Source organism: Littorina saxatilis, linkage group LG7 (assembly GCF_037325665.1).
Source record: "Littorina saxatilis isolate snail1 linkage group LG7, US_GU_Lsax_2.0, whole genome shotgun sequence".
NCBI classification, from domain to species: Eukaryota; Metazoa; Mollusca; class Gastropoda; order Littorinimorpha; family Littorinidae; genus Littorina; species Littorina saxatilis.
Genome location: NC_090251.1, coordinates 21,913,932 through 21,934,528, shown reverse-complemented (window position 1 = coordinate 21,934,528; position 20,597 = coordinate 21,913,932). Strand labels below are relative to the sequence as shown.

Here is a 20,597-nt window from a genome sequence, read left to right as displayed (position 1 = left end):
CAAAACAAGAAAAAAATCCCCAGCAAGCAAATTAAAACAAAACAAATCAAAACTGACATCGAAAAATGTGTTCACAGTGCTAGGAAAATGTGTTGACAGTTTTAAACTAAAAGTGAAGGGAAGAAAAGAGAGAGAGAGACAGAGACAGAGACAGAGACAGACATACAGACAGACATACAGAGACAAAGAGAGAGAAAGAGACAGAGAGACAAAGAGAGAGACAGAGAGAGAGAGAGACTGAGAGAGAGAGACAGACAGACAGGGAGAGAGACAGAGAGAGAGAGACTGAGAGAGAAAGGAAGAGAGAGAGAGAGAGGGGGGGAGACAGACAGAGCAAAACAAACGATATCGTTCTGGCATCATTGTAAACTGAGTTCAATTATTTTTTAAGAAAGAGGGAAACCCCTGCAGCTGCAGAGAGAGAGAGAGAGAGAGAGAGAGAGAGACAGAAAGAGACAAAGAGAGAGACATACACACACACACACTCACACACAGAGAGAGAGACAGAGAGAGAGAGGGAGAGAGAGACGGAGACGGAGAGAGACAGAGAGGGAGAGAGAGAGAGACAGAGAGAAAGAGAGAAAGAGAGAGAGAGAGAGAGGGGGGGGGGGGAGACAGACAGCAAAACAAGTGAGAAATCAAACATGGTGAAAAGTCAATAGACTTAAGGAGCTTACGTAAATCCTGTGCAAGCATGAACTAAAAATGGAAAACATGATATCCATCCACTTCTAAATCACAATAAACTGTCAAGGAAATGAAGACATGTTTAAAAACAACAACAACACACCAGTGCAAACAAAACACATAAAACACCTGAACTCACACACCAACCCAAAACAAATGGCTAGCTCAGTATCGATACAGGCTCCAAACCACCAGGCCAGAAACCTCAGCAAAACCAAGCTGTCTCAATGCAGCAACTCAAGTCGCGTAACAACACAACTTTCAAAACGTCAGCATTTTAAAGTGAAATTTAAAGGCACAGTGCAGCTCACAGCCTTCGTTTTGCGTTTTTGCTGCAGGTGAGTGCATTTACAGTTCAAAAATCCTCCTATGGTAGTAAAACAAACCCAAGGGATCTCTGGGCTGCCTACTGCATTTGCCGGGTTTGGCAGACACTTGATTTTTACACCCACCTGCCTGAGGTATGACTAAAAGCCCCAAGGGCTCCGTGCACTTGGATTTGACAAGTTCAGTACCTTTAATAATGATTGTGACAAAGGTATGTTTCTGAACATTGAACAAGAGCAAGAGATACAGAGTAATCATACATACAATGGGACGCATGTTTGTAAATATAGTTAAACAAAAAATACAAATCACAAAAGCCATTATCAGCGTTTACCTTATGCATATCATGAAAGTAAACATACTAACAAATAATGACACTTTCCGGAATGTAATACTGAATTTGGTCTTTTGTGTACATAGCGAAGATGATAACCGTTCAAAGCTCATCAAAATGATCAAACCAATGACAGACAGAAAAATGGTATGTACAAAAGCAGACGCCAAAACAGCAATGGCCCAGCGACAAAATGTGTCCCAAGTGGAAAAAGCAAACCCACCCAGACATGAAATTGTTATCAAACAAAAAGTATTTACATTACACAATTGTTCACAAACTGAAATAAGGCACACTCACAATTCCAGTAGTGACATGAACAGTGGGAATAATTATGTTGTATTCCCAATACCAATTCAGCCCCACCCCACCCCACCAATTATCTTGACACCCAAGTCAGGACTCCACCAAAATTCGGCTTTCCGTTCATGCTGCTGCTGATTTCGTGTGTGTATCTGCATGTATCGCATTTACTGAAAAGTTGCTGAGATGTATGATTTCTCATTTACACGGCCCAGTGTGTAAGGAAAACATTGAATACATTGACCTTTTTCACGACAGACAGCTTTTACTTGTATGTAGATTGATGTTTTCCCTTTTTATATTCCTTTTAAAATTGATAAATATTTTTTAAACCCTTCTCGGAACAGCTTTCGCTATTCATGTCCACCCACAGGCGCCGGACTATTCTGAATAACGGCGACTGCTCAAAGACCAACAGCAGACAATGATGAACTCGAACTGCCTGGAATCTGTGTTGCCTGTATCATTGCAACTCGCCTGCATGTTCACATTTCTGTATTTGTCATGTACATTCTTACAACCCCGGATACAAAAACAAAAACAAAAACAGAAAATGACGTCACACCTTAAAAAAACATGGCTTTAATTTAAATGTAGTAGCATTAACACTAAATGTTTGTTATAATGCAGTAAAACTATTACATATCTGATTATTTTTGTTCACCTATTTCGTCTCTTCTACCCACAGAGATATAGAATACATTCTATATCTCTATGCCTCTACCCCAGTGCGTGTGTATTGTATGTGCCTCTTGTTTTATTGTCTGGGCACAGGAGCGGCGCTTTCGGCTCTCAGTGTCAAATTTCCATAGGCCGAGGGAAGTGTTTAATTAACCGTATCAAGCACTCGCTTTTCGTGCATTCCGAACGCGTGTACTGGAGTGACTGACAGGAGCTCAAGTTCTCCCTCCCTTAAAAATAAGGGAGTCTGCCGCGACCGCGCCTGAACTGGTACCGAGCGAGTTAATCATTTTCACATGTGTTGCTGAGGCGAGCTTTGCTGGCCCTGAGAAAGCCGACTGACCACAAAGAGGTCTTTGTTCTAGTTCCCCCCCCCCCCCCCCTCCCCAAAACATCCGGCCGAGAGGGTGGCTGATCTGCAGGAAGTGACTGAGTTGGAGATTTTAGGATTTTCATTGCCCTTCCTTTTCTGATAATGTTTTAATCACATAGTTTTTAGATGCAACACATAATGTCCTTTTTACATTTAGTCAAGTTTTGACTAAATGTTTTAACGTAGAGGGGGGAATTGAGACGAGGGTCGTGGTGTATGTGCGTGTGTGTGTCTGTGTGTGTGTCTGTCTGTCTGTGTGTGTGTGTAGAGCGATTCAGACTAAACTACTGGCCCGATCTTTATGAAATTTGACATGAGAGTTCCTGGGTATGAAATCCCCATACGTTTTTTTCATTTTTTCAATAAATGTCTTTGATGACGTCAAATCCGGCTTTTCGTGAAAGTTGAGGCGGCACTCAGTGTCACGCTCTCATTTTTCAACCAAATTGGTTGAACTTTTGGTCAAGTAATCTTCGACGAAGGCCGGGGTTTGGTATTGCATTTCAGCTTGGTGGCTTAAAAACTAATGAGTGAGTTTAGTCATTAAAAATCTGAAAATTGTAAAAAAAAAAAAAAAAAAAATTATAAAACGATCCAAATTTACGTTCATCTTATTGTTTATCATTGTCTGATTCCAAAAACATATAAATATGTTATATTTGGATTAAAAACAAGCTCTGAAAATTAAAAATATAAAAATTATTATCAAAATTAAATTGTCCTAATCAATTTAAAAACACCTTCATCTTATTCCTTGTCGGTTCCTGATTCTAAAAACATATAGATATGATATGTTTGGATTAAAAACACGCTCAGAAAGTTAAAACGAAGAGAGGTACAGAAAAGCGTGCTATCCTTCTCAGCGCAAGTACTACCCCGCTCTTCTTGTCAATTTCACTGCCTTTGCCGTGCGCGGTGGACTGACGATGCTACGAGTGTTGCATTGCGTTCAGTTTCATTCTGTGAGTTCGACAGCTACTTGACTAAATGTTGTATTTTCGCCTTACGCGACTTGTTACATTTAGTCAAGTTTTGACTAAATGTTTTAACATAGAGAGGGAATCGAGACGAGGGTCGTGGTGTATGTGTGTGTGTGTGTGTGTGTGTGTGTGTGTGTGTGTGTGTGTGTGTGTGTGTGTGTGTGTGTGTGTGTGTGTGTGTGTGTGTAGAGCGATTCAGAGTAAACTACTATACCGATCTTTATGAAATTTGACATGAGAGTTCCTGGGTATGATATCCCCGGATGTTTTTTTTCATTTTTTCGATAAATGTCTTTGATGACGTCATATCCGGCTTTTTGTAAAAGTTGAGGCGGCACTGTCACACCCTCATTTTTCAATCAAATGGATTGAAATTTTGGCCAAGCAATCTTCGACGAAGGCCGGACTTTGGTATTGCATTTCAGCTTGGTGGCTTAAAAATTAATTCATGACTTTGGTCATTAAAAATCTAAAAATTGTAAAAAAAACTTTTTTTTTATAAAATGATTCAAATTTACGTTCATCTTATTCTTCATCATTTTCTGACTCCGAAAACATATAAATATGTTGTATTTGGATTAAAAACAAGCTCTGAAAATTAAAAAAATTAAAATTATGATCAAAGTTAAATTTTCGAAATCAATTTAAAAACACTTTCATCTCATTCCTTGTCGGTTCCTGATTCCAAAAACATATAGATATGACATGTTTGGATTAAAAACACGCTCAGAAAGTTAAAACGAAGAGAGGTACAGAAAAGCGTGCTATCCTTCTCAGCGCAACTACTATCCCGCTCTTCTTGTCAATTTCACTGCCTTTGCCATGAGCGGTGGACTGACGATGCTACGAGTATACGGTCTTGTTGAAAAATTGCATTGCGTTCAGTTTCATTCTGTGAGTTTGACAGCTTGACTAAATGTTGTATTTTCGCCTTACGCGACTTGTTTGTTACATTTAGTCGGTCTGGTGCGTGTGGTTTGAATGCCGTCCTGATAAGTGTCTTTTAAAAACACATTCACAGTAACATCTTCGACGCAGACACAGACAGTTAATTAGGAAGGGCTCCTAATATGGACCACTTTTTGTTTCATGCTGATAACTAGCTTGTTTTCTTGCGAAGAGTTTTATTTTGTGTTTGGTAGTCCTTCTCTCAATCAATATGAGGCTTATATCGCGCGTATTCCGTGGGTACAGTTCTAAGCGCAGGGATTTAAAAAAAATAATAATTATGCAATTTATATCGCGCACATATTCAAGGCGCATGGATTTATTTATGCCGTGTGAGATGGAATTTTTTTTACACAATACATCACGCATTCACATCGGCCAGCAGATCGCAGCCATTTCGGCGCACATCCTACTTTTCACGATCACGGCCTATCTCTCTTAGGTTAACCGTTAGGCCTAATTAGAGTGAAATAGCTTTGATAGACATTCAGCAAAAATTAAATACAGTCAAAATCACAAATGGTCCATAATAGGAGCCTGGGCGCCTAATATGGACCAGTGAAGCGGCCTTCACAAATCACTGTAAAAAGCCCCCTATACTTCAAAATAACATGATACAGCTCAGTGTACAAGTCAGACTAATTTTAATATGCTTTAGATTGATCTGTTTCGGGTTGATGAGAGCATTATTTGAAGAACACCAGGAAACTAAAGAAGCTTATCAAAAACAGAGTAAAAATAAGTGAAATTATCAACTTCCACGAAAAGAAGAATTTTTTTTTTAAATCTCGAAGACTAGTTATAGGTTATTTCCAGCAAGCTTCTTAATGAATTAATGAAAATAGCTTTTAGCTTTTTTTTCTTCGATTTGTTGAAGGTGGTCCATATTAGGGGACTCGCACATACTTTGAGATTTTGCCATTATTTTTTGTTTGCAGTAGAAACTCGGGGTCAACACTGCTAAAATGTAACAAATGCGGTCTTAGCTGTCATATATGGTAATTTTTGTGTGATAAAAGCTTTGGCTGTGGACACTGAGAAACGAGTCCGTTTTAGGCGGCAAATTTAGAGTGAACGCTGCCAAACTGAATGAAAAAAATTAGAAAAAGCCTAACGGTTTTGAGATTTGTGTTTCTGCAACTGTTTTGACATGTGCGAGTTATCCAGAGAGGTTGAATACAGCGAACAAAACTTTTTTGAGCGCTCTAGCACCGTTAGTTTTTCAGAACAGGAGGGGGTCCATAATTATTGGGAGCCGGTCCATATTAGGAGCCCTTCCCCCATATCTACGTGAAGCTACCACCGCTCGGCTTTACACACACACACACTTTTAATTATTATTATTATTATTATGGGGAGCTTATATAGCGCGAACCACAACTGTGCTCTCCGCGGTTTACATATTAATTTCTGCCGTTTAAAATGTAATGTTTTACAGACAGACAGACAAACAGACTTACCTTACTTACCTATTCAGCCACAAATATAACAATATTCCACATAACAAAAATTAAAAAAATAAGCCTACAAAACCGCTCCAGTCCAACCATATTCCGCGTACACAATCTTCACTTCCATCCCCATTTTGAAACATCGCAACAGACTTCCAGATATGATTATAACACGACCATATGTGTTCTCTGGTTGCATGTTTGTTCAGTGTCTTGTCCCCACATAAAGCATATTAACTCTACCTGTCCTAAAGCCAGTTGCAGTTCTAAGAGGACGTTAAAACTAATTATCATCACACACACACACACACACACACACACACACACACACACACACACACACACACACACACACACACACACACACACACACACACACACACACATTTGAAAGATCCCATGTATGTTTTATGATTGTTGTTTTGGTCTGAATACAACTTTGGAATCTTACTACACTCATAGACCTATATTAATATAGGTCCCTGCTACACTCTTGTTGATTTTACATTTAAGTTGTCAGAAGTATTTTGTTCGTCGGTTCGTGTCTGGTGCGTGTGGTTTGAATGCCGCCCTGACAAATGTCTTTTAAAAACACATTCACGGTAACATCTTCGACGCAGACACAGACAGTTAGGAAGGGCTCCTAATATGGACCACTTTTTGTTTCATGCTGATAACTAGCTTGTTTTCTTGCGAAGAAGTTTTATTTTGTGTTTGGTAGTCCTTCTCTCTTAGGTTAGCCGTTAGGCCTAATTAGAGTGAAATAGCTTTGATAGACATTCAGCAAAAATTAAATACATACAAAATCACAAATGGTACATATTAGGAGCCTGGGCGCCTAATATGGACCAGTGAAGCGGCCTTCACGAATCACTGTAAAAAAAGCCCCCTATACTTCAAAATAGCATGATACAACTTAGTGTACAAGTCAGACTAATTCTTCTTCTTCTTCGTACGACGGTTGTGTCAGACTCGGAATCTGGAGGATGCCATGAACATGGACGTTCTTTCCAGGTCCTCCAGTGCTCCCCACATTTTGGTCCTCAGATCTGTTTGGTCAGGCCATGTCTGGATCAGACTAATTCAAATATGCTTTAGATTGATCTGTTTCGGGTTGATGAGAGCATTATTTGAAGAACACCAGGAAACTAAAGAAGCTTATCAAAAACAGAGTGAAAATAAGTAAAATTATCAACTTGCACGAAAAGAAGACTTTTTGTAATTTATTTTTAAAACTGATCTCGAGGGCTAGTAATAGGTTATTTCCAGCAAGCTTCTTAATGAATTAATGAAAAAAGCCTTTAGCTTCTTTTTCTTCGATTTGTTGAAGGTGGTCCATATTTTAGGGGACTCACACATACTTTGAGATTTTGCTATTGATTTTTTGTTTGAAGTAGAAACTTGGGGTCAACACTGCTAAAATGTAACAAATGCGGTCTTAGCTGTCATAGCAAATTTAATTTTGTGTGAAAGCTTTGGCTGTGGACAGAAACGAGTCCGTTTTAGGCAGCACATTTAGAGTGAACGCTGCCAAAAGTGAAAACAAGTCGCGTAAGGCGAAAATACAATATTTAGTCAAGTAGCTGTCGAACTCACAGAATGAAACTGAACGCAATGCCATTTTACTCGTAGCATCGTCAGGCCACCGCTCATGGCAAAGGCAGTGAAATTGACAAGAAGAGCGGGGTAGTAGTTGCGCTAAGAAGGATAGCACGCTTTTCTGTACCTCTCTTTGTTTTAACTTTCTGAGCGTGTTTTTAATCCAAACATATCATATCTATATGTTTTTGGAATCAGGAACCGACAAGGAATAAGATGAAAGTGTTTTTAAATTGATTTGGACAATTTAATTTTGATAATAATTTTTATATATTTAATTTTCAGAGCTTGTTTTTAATCCGAATATAACATATTTATATGTTTTTGGAATCAGCAAATGATGGAGAATAAGATAAACGTAAATTTGGATCGTTTTATAAATTTTTATTTTTTTTTTACAATTTTCCGATTTTTAATGACCAAAGTCATTAATTAATTTTTAAGCCACCACGCTGAAATGCAATACCGAAGTCCGGGCTTCGTCGAAGATTACGTGACCAAAATTTGAACCAATTTGGTTGAAAAATGAGGGCGTGATAGTGCCGCCTCAACTTTCACGAAAAGCCGGATATGACGTCATCAAAGACATTTATCAAAAAAATGAAAAAAACGTTTGGGGATATCAATCCCAGGAACTCTCATGTCAAATTTCATAAAGATCGGTCCAGTAGTTTGGTCTGAATCGCTCTACACACACACAGAGACAGACAGACAGACACACACACAAACACACACACACACATACACCACGACCCTCGTCTCGATTCCCCCCTCTACGTTAAAATATTTAGTCAAAACTTGACTAAATATAAAAAGAGAAAAAGCCTAACAGTTTTGAGATTTGTGTTTCTGCAACTGTTTTGACATGTGCAAGTTATCCAGAGAGGGTGAATACAGCGATCACTTTGTCCGCACGTCGCTGGGCATATCAGCGCAGTTCAACGTTGCCAGAGACCAAAGAAGCGCTTTACTCAGGTCGCAGCGCGAGGCGGCTCACTGGAGGAATGTTTGAAAACTATCTGTGCTCGACTGCCAGCAGACCACAGGCACATTACACCCAATAAAGTTTGGACTTGTACTGGCAGAGAGCGAATGCAAATTCTTGTAGGCATACACAGACGCAACATAGCATATACAGACAATAACACCCACAACACTTCAACAGCATATGAAAGGAATAAAAATAAATCCGCAAATCGCGCACAATACACCAGTTAGAAAAACAAGGAGTACCAAAGCGGCGTGCAGAAACTAAACTGACTCGGAGACTGAGAAGAAACATTTATCACACGATGTGGATAGCAAACATTAAAATAAAACAGATAAGTCAAGCAAAAAATAAACACAAATATCGAAAACACAATAAACAAAGGTAAAGAAAACAACAAGTCGCGTAAGGCGAAAATACAATATTTAGTCAAGTAGCTGTCGAACTCACAGAATGAAACCAGATCTTTGATGAAACTGAACGCAATGCCATTTTTCAGCAAGACCGTATACTCGTAGCATCGTCAGTCCACCGCTCATGGCAAAGGCAGTGAAAGGCAGTTGCCCTAAGAAGGATAGCACGCGTTTCTGTACCTCTCTTTGTTTTAACTTTCTGAGCGTGTTTTTAATCCAAACATATCATATCTATATGTTTTTGGAATCAGGAACCGACAAGGAATAAGATGAAAGTGTTTTTAAATTGATTTGGACAATTTAATTTTGATAATAATTTTTATATATTTAATTTTCAGAGCTTGTTTTTAATCCGTATATAACATATTTATATGTTTTTGGAATCAGCAAATGATGGAGAATAAGATAAACGTAAATTTGGATCGTTTTATAAATTGTTTTTTTTTTTTTACAATTTTCCGATTTTTAATGACCAAAGTCATTAATTAATTTTTAAGCCACCAAGCTGAAATGCAATACCGAAGTCCGGGCTTCGTCGAAGACTACTTGACCAAAATTTCAACCAATTTGGTTGAAAAATGAGGGCGTGACAGTGCCGCCTCAACTTTCACGAAAAGCCGGATATGACGTCATCAAAGACATTTATCAAAAAAATGAAAAAAACGTTCGGGGATTTCATACCCAGGAACTCTCATGTCAAATTTCATAAAGATCGGTCCAGTAGTTTAGTCTGAATCGCTCTACACACACACACACACACACACGCACACACACACACACACACACACACACATACACCACGACCCTCGTCTCGATTCCCCCCTCTACGTTAAAATATTTAGTCAAAACTTGACTAAATATAAAAAGAGATGCTTGCCGACAGTCAGTGTGTGAGTGCGTGGTTTGTGCGTCAGCGGGGTGTGTGTGTGTGTGTGTGTGTGTGTGTGTGTGTGTGTGTGTGCGCGTGCATGCGTGCGTAGCGGCTACGTTCTTGCGTGTGTGCGTTCGAATGAGAAAGAAGAGAGAGAGAGGATTGAAGAATGAGGTCACGCTCTCTGTCACATGAATACATATACACACACTGAAGGCTACCTCGGACACGAACACTTGCCAACAACTGTGGTTGGACATGCTTTTGAAATGGAATATTTTTTCGACATGATTTCTGGACATACGAATCCCGCTGTGTTGCCTACTGATGTTGCGAATGATGAAGGTTTTGAGTTGACTGACCTTGAGGAGGTATTGCATCAGGCGTTTATCGTCTCAAATTATATCCTTGCTACTTTTCAGGAGTCAACTATTGCCATTCATGGTAACTTGGATAGTCAAAGTTTTTATTTGTTTGATCATCAGTTCCCATCAAAGAAACAGAAATGGTAACCATTCTTCAAATGGCGCTGCAGTTTTGATGTCATCAAGTTAATTCCTTTGCAGAATTGATTGATTTTCTCAAAAGCCATTATCAATGTGTTTATCAATTAACACCTGTTCATTTCTGTCCAACTGCAATGCAAACTCAATGTGGAGGAAACAAGGATTCATTACAAACAAGTCATCCCTGTACATCAACAGATGTATGTACCTCAATCAATACTGCTAGTATGAGTGACAGGAATCTAAAAGAAAAAACAACCAAACGCAAATGTACTACTACTTCAACGACTCGTTTGAATGTAAAACAGAAATGTAACACTATCTGTGACAATGACGGTTCTACGACTCGTTTGAATGACGGTATAGATCGAACCTTAACCCACAACTACGAAAATTTGTGTCAGACTTTTTTGAACAGGAAAATATGCCTCTGTTCAACAGTAACCAACACATGGAAGATGTTTTTGAAACTTTACAGAAATGTAACACTAGCCTATCTGTGACAATGTTGCTTTTGAATTGAACCCACATTTGTTGAACAGGAGAGAATGTTCCTGTTCAACAGTGCCCAAAACACTGAATCTGACGTTTTTGAATCTTTTCTGTCATCTAACTGAATCTGACGTTTTTGAATCTTTTCTGTCATCTAACCCAATTGCTCATGACTTCATCGATCTTGAACATGCCTACTTTTCAAAGAAAGACAGACAAAAGCGAAATCTGCATGTTAGCCATCTGCCTGAAATGGTCAATGCACTTTTGTAAAATTGTCACATCTGTTATGCACTTTTGTGAAATGGTCAGTGCTGTTGTGCACTTATGCAAAACTTGGTGCTGTGCTGTTAACATTTGAACAAAATGCATTTAAATGTTTAATGCAACTTGCTACTATATAATCGCTGTATGCGCTTTGTGGTAATAATGCACTTTTGTGAAAAGTTTGCGCTAAATGTTGGCACTATGCATCATTGTTGGAGCACCCTCCTGTAGTAGATGCACCATGCATAAAAATGTACTTATGTGAAATGTTTCGTGTAAATTATTGTCACAATAATGTTTTGTGCGCCCCCATGTATGTGTTCTGTGCTAATAATGCACGGTTGTGAAATGTCCGTACACATTTTGTGGCACTATGTAATTGTTAGTGCATCCTCGTGCGGATGCTTCGTGCTAAAATTGCACTTCCATTAAAATATTGTACGCTCATGTCAACTGGTACTATATTTTCAATTGTTTCTCTGTCAATTTCAGATGTTTGTTTCCAATTACTTCAGTATCTCCCTGTTGCAATTCCAGGTGATTCATTATGCATGTGCCAATCAGTTTGAGGTGTTTAATTCTGATTCCTGTATTTACAGTGTAAAATTAAAACTATTGTTTTCAAACATTCCTAGGACACCTGGTAATGGTTCTGTGTTTTTTTGTAATTTGTATTTTGTTTTTCTGCAATAAATATTTGAAATGGATCTGAGACTGACTTACTACTTTTAGCACTCTTTTTCACCACATTCCCACGTACAGATATTGCAATATCAACTCTTCCTTTCTACCTGTTTCAAACAAGCTCTATTTTTTAATTAAAAAGTTTTTTTTTCTTGTGGCTGTTTGATCAATTATGGCAAGCATTGACTGAAATAAACAATTTATATAGGCCTATATCCAGCACAACATGCAATTCATTAACTTTTGACCCTAACCTTTAACACTTCCCAAAATAAATCTTTGGTGGACATTGCATCGACGCTGTTCATTTTGAATGAACATTTTTCTTGTTAGATCAGTGGTCTATGCCGGCGCATAGTTGTGTATTGACTGGATCAATCGCCAACTCGCTGCGCTCGCGGTAAGTGCTGACAACCGGAAGAAAGCTGCATTCCGAAAAAAGTCACTTCCGTTTCGCCATTTTTCGATGATGCCAGAGAAGTGAACCATGATTTCAAGATGCCCGGTGCAAATTGTTGTATGCCTGGATGCAGCGTGAGCTCACTAAGATCTTCAACGCTTATAACTTTCCATGGTATACCAAACGGAAAAGCGGATGCCGAATGGAGAGCTGCTCTTCCACAAAATCAACCGTGCTGACAAGCTTTTCAACCCGAAGAATGCGAGGATATGTTCCCGACATTTCAAAGAAACATGCTTCAAATACGGTACGTAAAAAAACTAGTAATATAGCGAAAATAAGCTTTCATCTGATTGTCTGTGCTGTGTTGTTTTGCTTGTAATGCTTCAAGTGACGAAGCTCTAGTAGTATCAATCAATCAGTATGAAGCTTAGTACTTGTAGTAACTAGTAGACTTTTACAGCTCGCAGACAAAAAATAACACAATCGTATTCTGAATCATACATTGACAAAGGCGTAATTCTGAGCTATAATTATTAGGTAATGGGGAAAAACCACTCTTTGTTCTTGTGATAATGTGTTTTTGAATATATTCTAGTAAACTTCTGGGTTAGAACTTAGATTTCTTTTGTTGTTTTACTCGGTCACTGAGTCAGTCTTGTTCATTCTTGACAGATTTGCAGTAGTGTGTTTTACTAATTCTTGTTTCTATTTCAATAGATCTAAATGTATAGGTCTGTTTAGTTAATTTAACTTATAATTTCGACTCAGCATTTTGAACATTTTCTTTGCATGTTTTTTTGCTGGGCCTACAGGCAAGCGAGCACTCATTCCAGGAAGTCTGCCAACCAACCATGTGCTACAGAAGTCAGTAGAAATGTTAGGCGCGTTTGATCGATCTGCGCGATCGCGCTGCGCGTTTGGTGGATCGATCAAACGCGCACACATCGATCGATGTGTGCGCGTTTGATCGATACAAAGAATACAAGAATCGTTAAAACGCGCAGCTCTTATATACTTGCGCATTTGGACGATCCGTCTCACAAATCACCATCGTACTACGCACACACACGTCTGCTGGCAATGACCGGAAGTTATGACCGGAAGTAGGTCTTTCTCTTTCTCTCTCTGTCGATGAACCCATATATACTTCAGCTACTGTCAGTATGTTTGTCCCTGTCCCTGTATCTCTTTCTCTCTCTTCCTTGGCCCGCGTGCGTCTCTCTCTCTCTCTCTCTCTCTCTTTCTGTCTCTCTCTCTCTCATTTAGGCAGTCATCGTGCGCACTTGGTCTTGTGCTTGCCGTGTACACACGGGGGTGTTCGGACACCGAGGCGCGAGTCTGCACACAAAGTTGACTCGGAGAAATAAATCTCTCGCCGAACGTGGGGACGAACTCACGCTGACAGCGACCAACTGGATACAAATCCAGCGCGCTACCGACTGACTGAGCTACATCCCCGCCCGTGTGTGTGTGTTTGTGTGTGTAAGGTTGTGCATGTGTGTGTATGTGCGCGAGTGTGTATGTGTATGTGTCTGGGTGTATGTAAGTGCATGTGTGCAGTGTGTGTGTGTGTGTGTGTGTGTGTGTGTGTGTGTGTGTGTGTGTGTGTGTTTGTCTCTTAGGTGGTTCACAATCGTATTGAACTTTTCGCTTGACATCAAGATTGATTTGGGACACATGGCTGATGCATGTATCTGCCTCCACTTGCCGCAGTGTGTGCCTAAACCTCTCCATCATGTATGAGTTAAACGAATGAAGAGAGACTGAAGCAATAAAACTAACTTGAGCCTATGTGAATAGAGCTCAGCAGTAATCAAAAAAAAAAAGAAAAAATAGCTGAATTGTAATCAAAAACGTTGTCGGGGTATATTTCGGACATTCCTGTATTTGAAACTTTTCACTTCCGGCGTGCGACGTTTGTGTGTGGTAGGGACTTACTTTGTGACAGATCGTCCAAATGCGCAAGTATAAGAGCTGCGCGTTTTAACGATTCTTGTATTGTATTCTTTGCATCGATCAAACGCGCACACATCGATCGATGTGTGCGCGTTTGATCGATCCACCAAACGCGCAGCGCGATCGCGCAGATCGATCAAACGCGCCTAACAGAAACACCAAAGACTCCAGCCAGGAAACCCCCAGTGAGTAAAAATTGCTGTTATTTGCCCAGTATAGTATGCTATTAGTGATACTGATAGTGATAATATGCTACTTGTAACTCTTTTGTGAGTACCGGTACATGTATACTGGGTGTTTTCTCAGTTTCTGTCCGCTGTCAGTGTGAGATTTATAGTTATATATTATAACCTGTTTTTCTAGTTTCATGGTTTAGCCACGACTCACTTTGAATGAGGGTCATCTGCCAGGCATTTAGCTGATTATCTGATAAGTGATATTTTTTAATTTGCTATTTATAAATTACAGTTACAGTAAACTAACACTGTCGCACAAAGTATGTGACTTTTAAAAAAAGATTTGTTTGAAATCATGTGAGCTCTGTCCACTAGATGATGGAGAAGGGAATTTTTCCAGTTGAGTCTGCAACATGGATTTTTTCTCTCTCGGATAACAAATAGTACAGTATGGTAGGAAAAATTTAGGGTTGGTGTGGCGATAACTTCTTCTTCTGCGTTCGTGGGCTGAAACTCCCATGTACACTCGTGTTTTTACGTGTATGACCGTTTTTACCCCGCCATTTAGGCAGCCACACGCCGCTTTCGGAGGAAGCATGGTGGGTATTTTCGTGTTTCCATAACCCACCGAACTCTGACATGGATTACAGGATCTTTTCCGTGCGCACTTGGTCTTGTGGTTGCGTGTACAGTAGTACCTGCCATATCCGGTCACCCATTAGTCATTGCAAAGGTGACCGCAAATATCAGGTGGCCGTTCATTACAGGCCCCCTCCTCCTCCAAAAAAAACCCCAAAACACGATCAAGTTTTCATGAAGAAAAGAAAGCGATCATCCACGAGCCGCCGATTCATTGTCTCTGTTAGTTTTGCTTTCGTTTATACATCTTAATTATTTGCGTGTTTAACTCGATCGTCCTGGCTAAGCTATTGTTTCGTATGTTTCTATGTGTGTTGTTTGGATTATTATATATGTATTTGAGTGTCAGATAAACAAGTGTTTCAAACTCACATCAGCTGTGATCGATCCGGAAGTGACTGCCGTAAATGTACATGTATGCGCATGTCTGTATTTACAGTTTGCGCATGCGTAAGTATTCACGTCGTCTGCTCGTGCTGTGCCGTCTGTGCACACAACACACACACACACACACACACACACCACAGGCGCTCACCCGCGAAAGTGACAAGTGGCCGTTAAGTGGCCGCTCCTGTCGAGTAAGAGGGGCACCTTAGGGCAAAAATCAGTGACCGTTGACCGCGTCAGACAGGTTAACGGCCATTAAGAGTCAATTATAGAAGGAAAACTCATTAGTCATGGGAAAGCTGGCCGCTCCGGGTAGGTTCACGCCCACGAAAGGGCCGGAAATGGAAGGGACTACTGTACACACGAAGGGGGATAAGTCACTAGCAGGTCTGCACACAAGTTGACCTGGGAGATCGGAAAAATCTCCACTCTTAACCCACCAGGCGGCCGCGGCCGGGATTCGAACCCTCGACCTTCCGATTACGAGGCCGACGTCTTACCACCCCGCCACAGCGCCCGTCGTGTGGCGATAACAATAAAGATATGTCATAGTGACTTGACTAATTGATTTGAATTCTGCTGCAGGTCAGTCGCCCCCCACCTCCTGGTTGCCTACTACAACTTCGAGGAAATACGACAGGACACCCTTCAGCTTGCTGCACCATGGTGTCTCTTGGAGAACAGCAAGGAACAGATACAGGGAATAACCGAAGCCAGCCAAGTGAAACTGTTGTCCTCTACGTTATGATTACGTACTCCAGCAGACATCAACTTGTGGTCGACGTGCGTGGGTTTTGCTCAAAATACGTAAGTATTCGTCAGTGTTTGGCTTCTCGAATTAAGTTTCAACTTAATCTCTGTCTCGAACCACAGGCGGAAGGTATCGTTCACTGGACCACTACTTACATAGAAAGACTATACTGAACGAATCGTCGGTAAGCTTACCACACTGTCATACTGTCATACTCATAGTGATATCACTGATACATTTGTACAGGTAAACATGGCTGTTTGCTGAAAAAATCGTTGTGAAAAATTGTAATGTCTCTGAAGTTTGATTCAGTCCGTCATTCATTTTGATGGGAAGTCAACCCTTGGTGAGGCTAATACTAATATTGTTTTGATCTGTATTCTGCCAGTGCCATTGCCAACTGCCATGGTTGTTCTTGTGGAGTTCTAGAACAAGCTCTGGTTTGAATGACCAGCTAAAATTAATGCTAATAGTAAATAAGTACATTATTTTTGCATTAGCGGGGTATACAAAATATTTTATTAAAAAAATACCGCATGGTTTTGCTTGATCAAATCATTTATCAGCTAACAATATGCTTTTATTTCAGTTGGACCTGACTTGAGCATGGTTCCGTTGTCTCCGCAACAACAGCTTGATTGAGATACAGGCATGTCCAGTTTTCAGCAAGTGCAGGCTGAGTGTGAAGATCTGATTGCTGATCTAGACACAACATAAGCTGCTTGACACTATTCCAAGGTAAGCGAGAAGCTTTGAAAATAGTTACTTTAATTCAGTAATGCGTAATTATGTATGCAATACTCCTGCTGGTGAGTTCACTACAAACAGGTACTACATTAGAACTAGAAGAATAGGTTCCACAAGAACATTTCTGACTGTTGATGCCACTAAAACTCTCGTTACATCCTGCATTCTGTGTAGATTAGATTACAGCAAATCCCTTCTCCTAGGCTGCCCTGACTCCACTCTCCAACCCTTGCAAAAAGTACAACACTCTGCAGCACTCCTCTCATGAAAGAACTTCACTGGCTTCCTGTGTCTCAACGTATTAGGTATAAAGCTGCCTGCTTCTGCTACAAGATCATCTCTCATTCTCTGAATCGGCACCTGCCTATCTTTCGTAACTGGTCTCCCTCTACACTCCCTCTCGCACCCTTCATTCTTCTGCTGATGCTCGACTTCTCCGTCAAGGTTGCTTTAAACGCAAGGCTCATGGCTTCCGCACGTTTTCATATCATGGCCCTCAGTTATGGAATTCACTCCCCTTTCTATTACGTCACTCTCCATACATGATTTCATCTTTTAAGTCCAATTTGAAAACTCACTTGTTCCAACAACATTACGGATAGTTCCTTAGGCCAAACAAAAAAATAGTCTGTTTACGGTAACATCGGCCCAAAAAATAGGGTCGGTAGGTCGGGATTTTTTTTCTCTCCAAAAAACATCAAATTATTTTGCCAAAAAACATTGACAAACTTTGTTTTAAAATTTTGATTTTTTTTCTTTTTTTCCCAAATGCCAAAAAAAAGTCTAGGGTCGCGCAAAAAAATAAGGTCGGTCGGGATACCGTAAACAGACTTCTTTTTTTTTGGGCCTTGGCATAGAGTCTGGGGATGTGAGATGTGCATGATGTGTTGTTTAAATCTGACAGTGATTGTATGAATTTTTTATACACGTATTGTTGTCACGCGCTTTGAACTTCTGATAAGGCGCTTTATAAATGCCCGTTATTATTATTATTATTATAAGTAGATACACACTTGTAAACTTATGTTAGTTTTCACACGTGAGCATGAAGTGCCTTTATGAGGAATGTATAGTGGCTTGCAATATTGAATTTGAGGGATGTTTGCAGTTATATAATATATTAGCACAGCTCAGTTTTCTACAGGGTTCCGTGAGAACAGTGAAATTCTCCTTTGAGGACTGAAAAATATCTTGGATAATTGGTCTTAATTGGGGGGTGGGGGGGGGAGATTTAAAACATAAGTACATTCACATGTGTTTTTCATTTTCACTGTGTAAAGGTGGGGAGGTCCTTCTCTACTTGTTTCTTTGTTTTCCCATTGACATATATTTTTGTTCTTGTCTATATTTTTTACATAGGTGCTGTCCTCATCCCCAGCCGACTGTTTCCGCTGAAGCCGTGAAGGATGCTTCTTCATGTAGGCGTGGACATCTTTTTCGTCGCCGTGCAAGGCTTCCAGTTCCAGTACCATATAATTTTGTGAATACTCTGGGGACCTGTCATCAACTTTGGAAGGACGCTTTATTTTAACACTTTGTACCCCATCTATGTTGACCAAGATTTTTTAAGCCGAGACCAGCTGTGCTGCAGCAGGTCACTCAGAATTGTAGAAACTGTATCAACAGGCTAGAATCCTGGCGTTAGATCAACGTTACAGGAAGCGACTGAAGCTAACAGTCTAAGCAGGATGCGGATATGTGCCGAATGATAACAGATGCAATGTACATAGTGACTGTGTGTACCTGGGAGACAAGGAGTTAAGACCACATCTGAACTGAGGATTTAGTCTCTCCATAATCAAACGCTGAAGAAGATTTCAGAATGAACTTTGTTAGATAAATTATGGTTGTTATGATCGTCACATTTTAGGTCCCCCCCTTCCCCCCTTTTCAAACTTCCCCGCTTTTCAGACCTTACATTTTTGGATTTTCTGTTCACAACCTGTTGTACATTTACCTACATATTAAGCAGATTTCCTCCTTTTTAAGACCAGCTTATTTTTTTATTCTTGGAAGCCTGAAAAGGGGGTTTGGAAGGACACTGTATTTGTTTGTTCGAAATTCAGAATTCAAATAATTCTTCATCAACAAGTTATTACTGCCTCACCATAGCAGTTAGGCCAGTCTTACTAACTCTTACTTTTATTAATGTGCCGTGATGCAAAGACGTTGAGCAGTTTTCAGATGTTTATGAATCTAGGGCTTTCAAAATTTACTGACATACAATACAATAACTTCATTAATCTCTAAAAGAGAAATTGCATTGCGGAGCTTTTGTGTCCGTAATAATAACATACATAAAACATTCAAAAATAAACATTTGTTCTTTGTCATTCATACATTCTTGTGTTCTTATACATTTCTTCATGTTGGACTCCATGACTCCATGACATCCAAACATGAAGTTCAGTTACCCCTTTTTGAGTCACTTGAGAAAAAGTGACTCTATGTAATCGGTCAGTGTTAGTCTGTCCGGCCGTCCGGCCGGCCGGCCGTCCGGCCGTCCGTAGACACCACCTTAGCGTCAAAGGAAAAATTAGACATTTTATATCTTTGACAAAGTTCATCGGATGTGATTGAAACTTTGTAGGATTATTCTTTACATCAAAGTATTTACATCTGTAGCCTTTTACGAACGTTATCAGAAAAACAAGGGAGATAACTAGCCTTTTCTGTTCGGCAACACACAACTTAACGTTGGGCTTTTCTCGGAAACTATAAAAGTGACCGGGCTCAAATTTTATGTGAACGTGACTCCCAGTGACCTCTACACTTTGACGTCTGCTTTGGTGACCTTTGACCTTTTTCAAGGTCACAGGTATGTCTTGAAGGAAAAAAATTGAAATATCATATCTCTGAAACTATTCATCGGATTTGATTCAGTTGCTCGATCCATGCAATCTCATTCTTCAGGTATGCATTGTGTTGTGAATAGCAATTTCTTCCTGTCCATCTGATGCCTCATATAATATTCAGAACTGCGAAAGTGACTCGATCGAGCGTTTGCTCTTCTTGTTAACTTTGAAGGTCACATTGTGGGCGAATTTTTAGCAAAAAGTTGGAACATGGTATGACTGTTCTTACTCACAAGGGAAGTGATTTTGTTATTTACTGATTTTCATTTTGTGTGGCCTTCTTTCACCCATTTAATCATTCATAAATGTTCATACCCAAGGGAAGTAATTCACATATATCTATGGCCAATGTTTTCACAGGGCATCTATAGTGTGGATGAACACTGTCTCCACTCAAAATAGTCCTTTGCTATTGTACATTGTGAATCAGCATTTTTGTTTTTTTCCTGTTTGAATAAAGTGCAATCATTTTACAACCAAAGTGTTAATGTTAAAGATGTTTACATAATGTGTGAAGGATGATGCATTTGAAAACTAATATTGTTAAATGTAAATTGACCTGTGACAAGTCAGCATAGTGCAATATCCAAGCATGAAACCCGCACACAATTCCCAAACAACATGCTTTCTTTTCCACAAAATTCCATCCAGTGGAAAACAATTATGTGAACGTCATAACATGGTGTTTTTTTACATTAATAATCAAGCCTTACACCAACTAAAATGGTGTTAATAGGCATTTGAGCAAGCTTTAACACCAACATAACATGGAGTTAATA

The 20,597-nt window shown here is 39.8% G+C and overlaps 1 long non-coding RNA gene across 2 annotated transcripts; it reads left to right on the top strand.

Moving 5' to 3' along the window:
* Positions 1 to 11,946: 11,946 nt before the first annotated feature.
* Positions 11,947 to 20,299, top strand: LOC138970918 (uncharacterized). Of its 2 annotated transcripts, XR_011457111.1 has the most exons (6): positions 11,947 to 12,611; positions 13,120 to 14,448; positions 16,051 to 16,272; positions 16,806 to 16,954; positions 17,138 to 17,268; positions 18,323 to 20,299. It is a non-coding gene; the product is annotated as an uncharacterized lncRNA (long non-coding RNA). The 2 variants fall into 2 exon arrangements; XR_011457110.1 differs by lacking the exon at positions 17,138 to 17,268 and having other exon boundaries at positions 11,952 to 12,611.
* Positions 20,300 to 20,597: the final 298 nt, after the last annotated feature.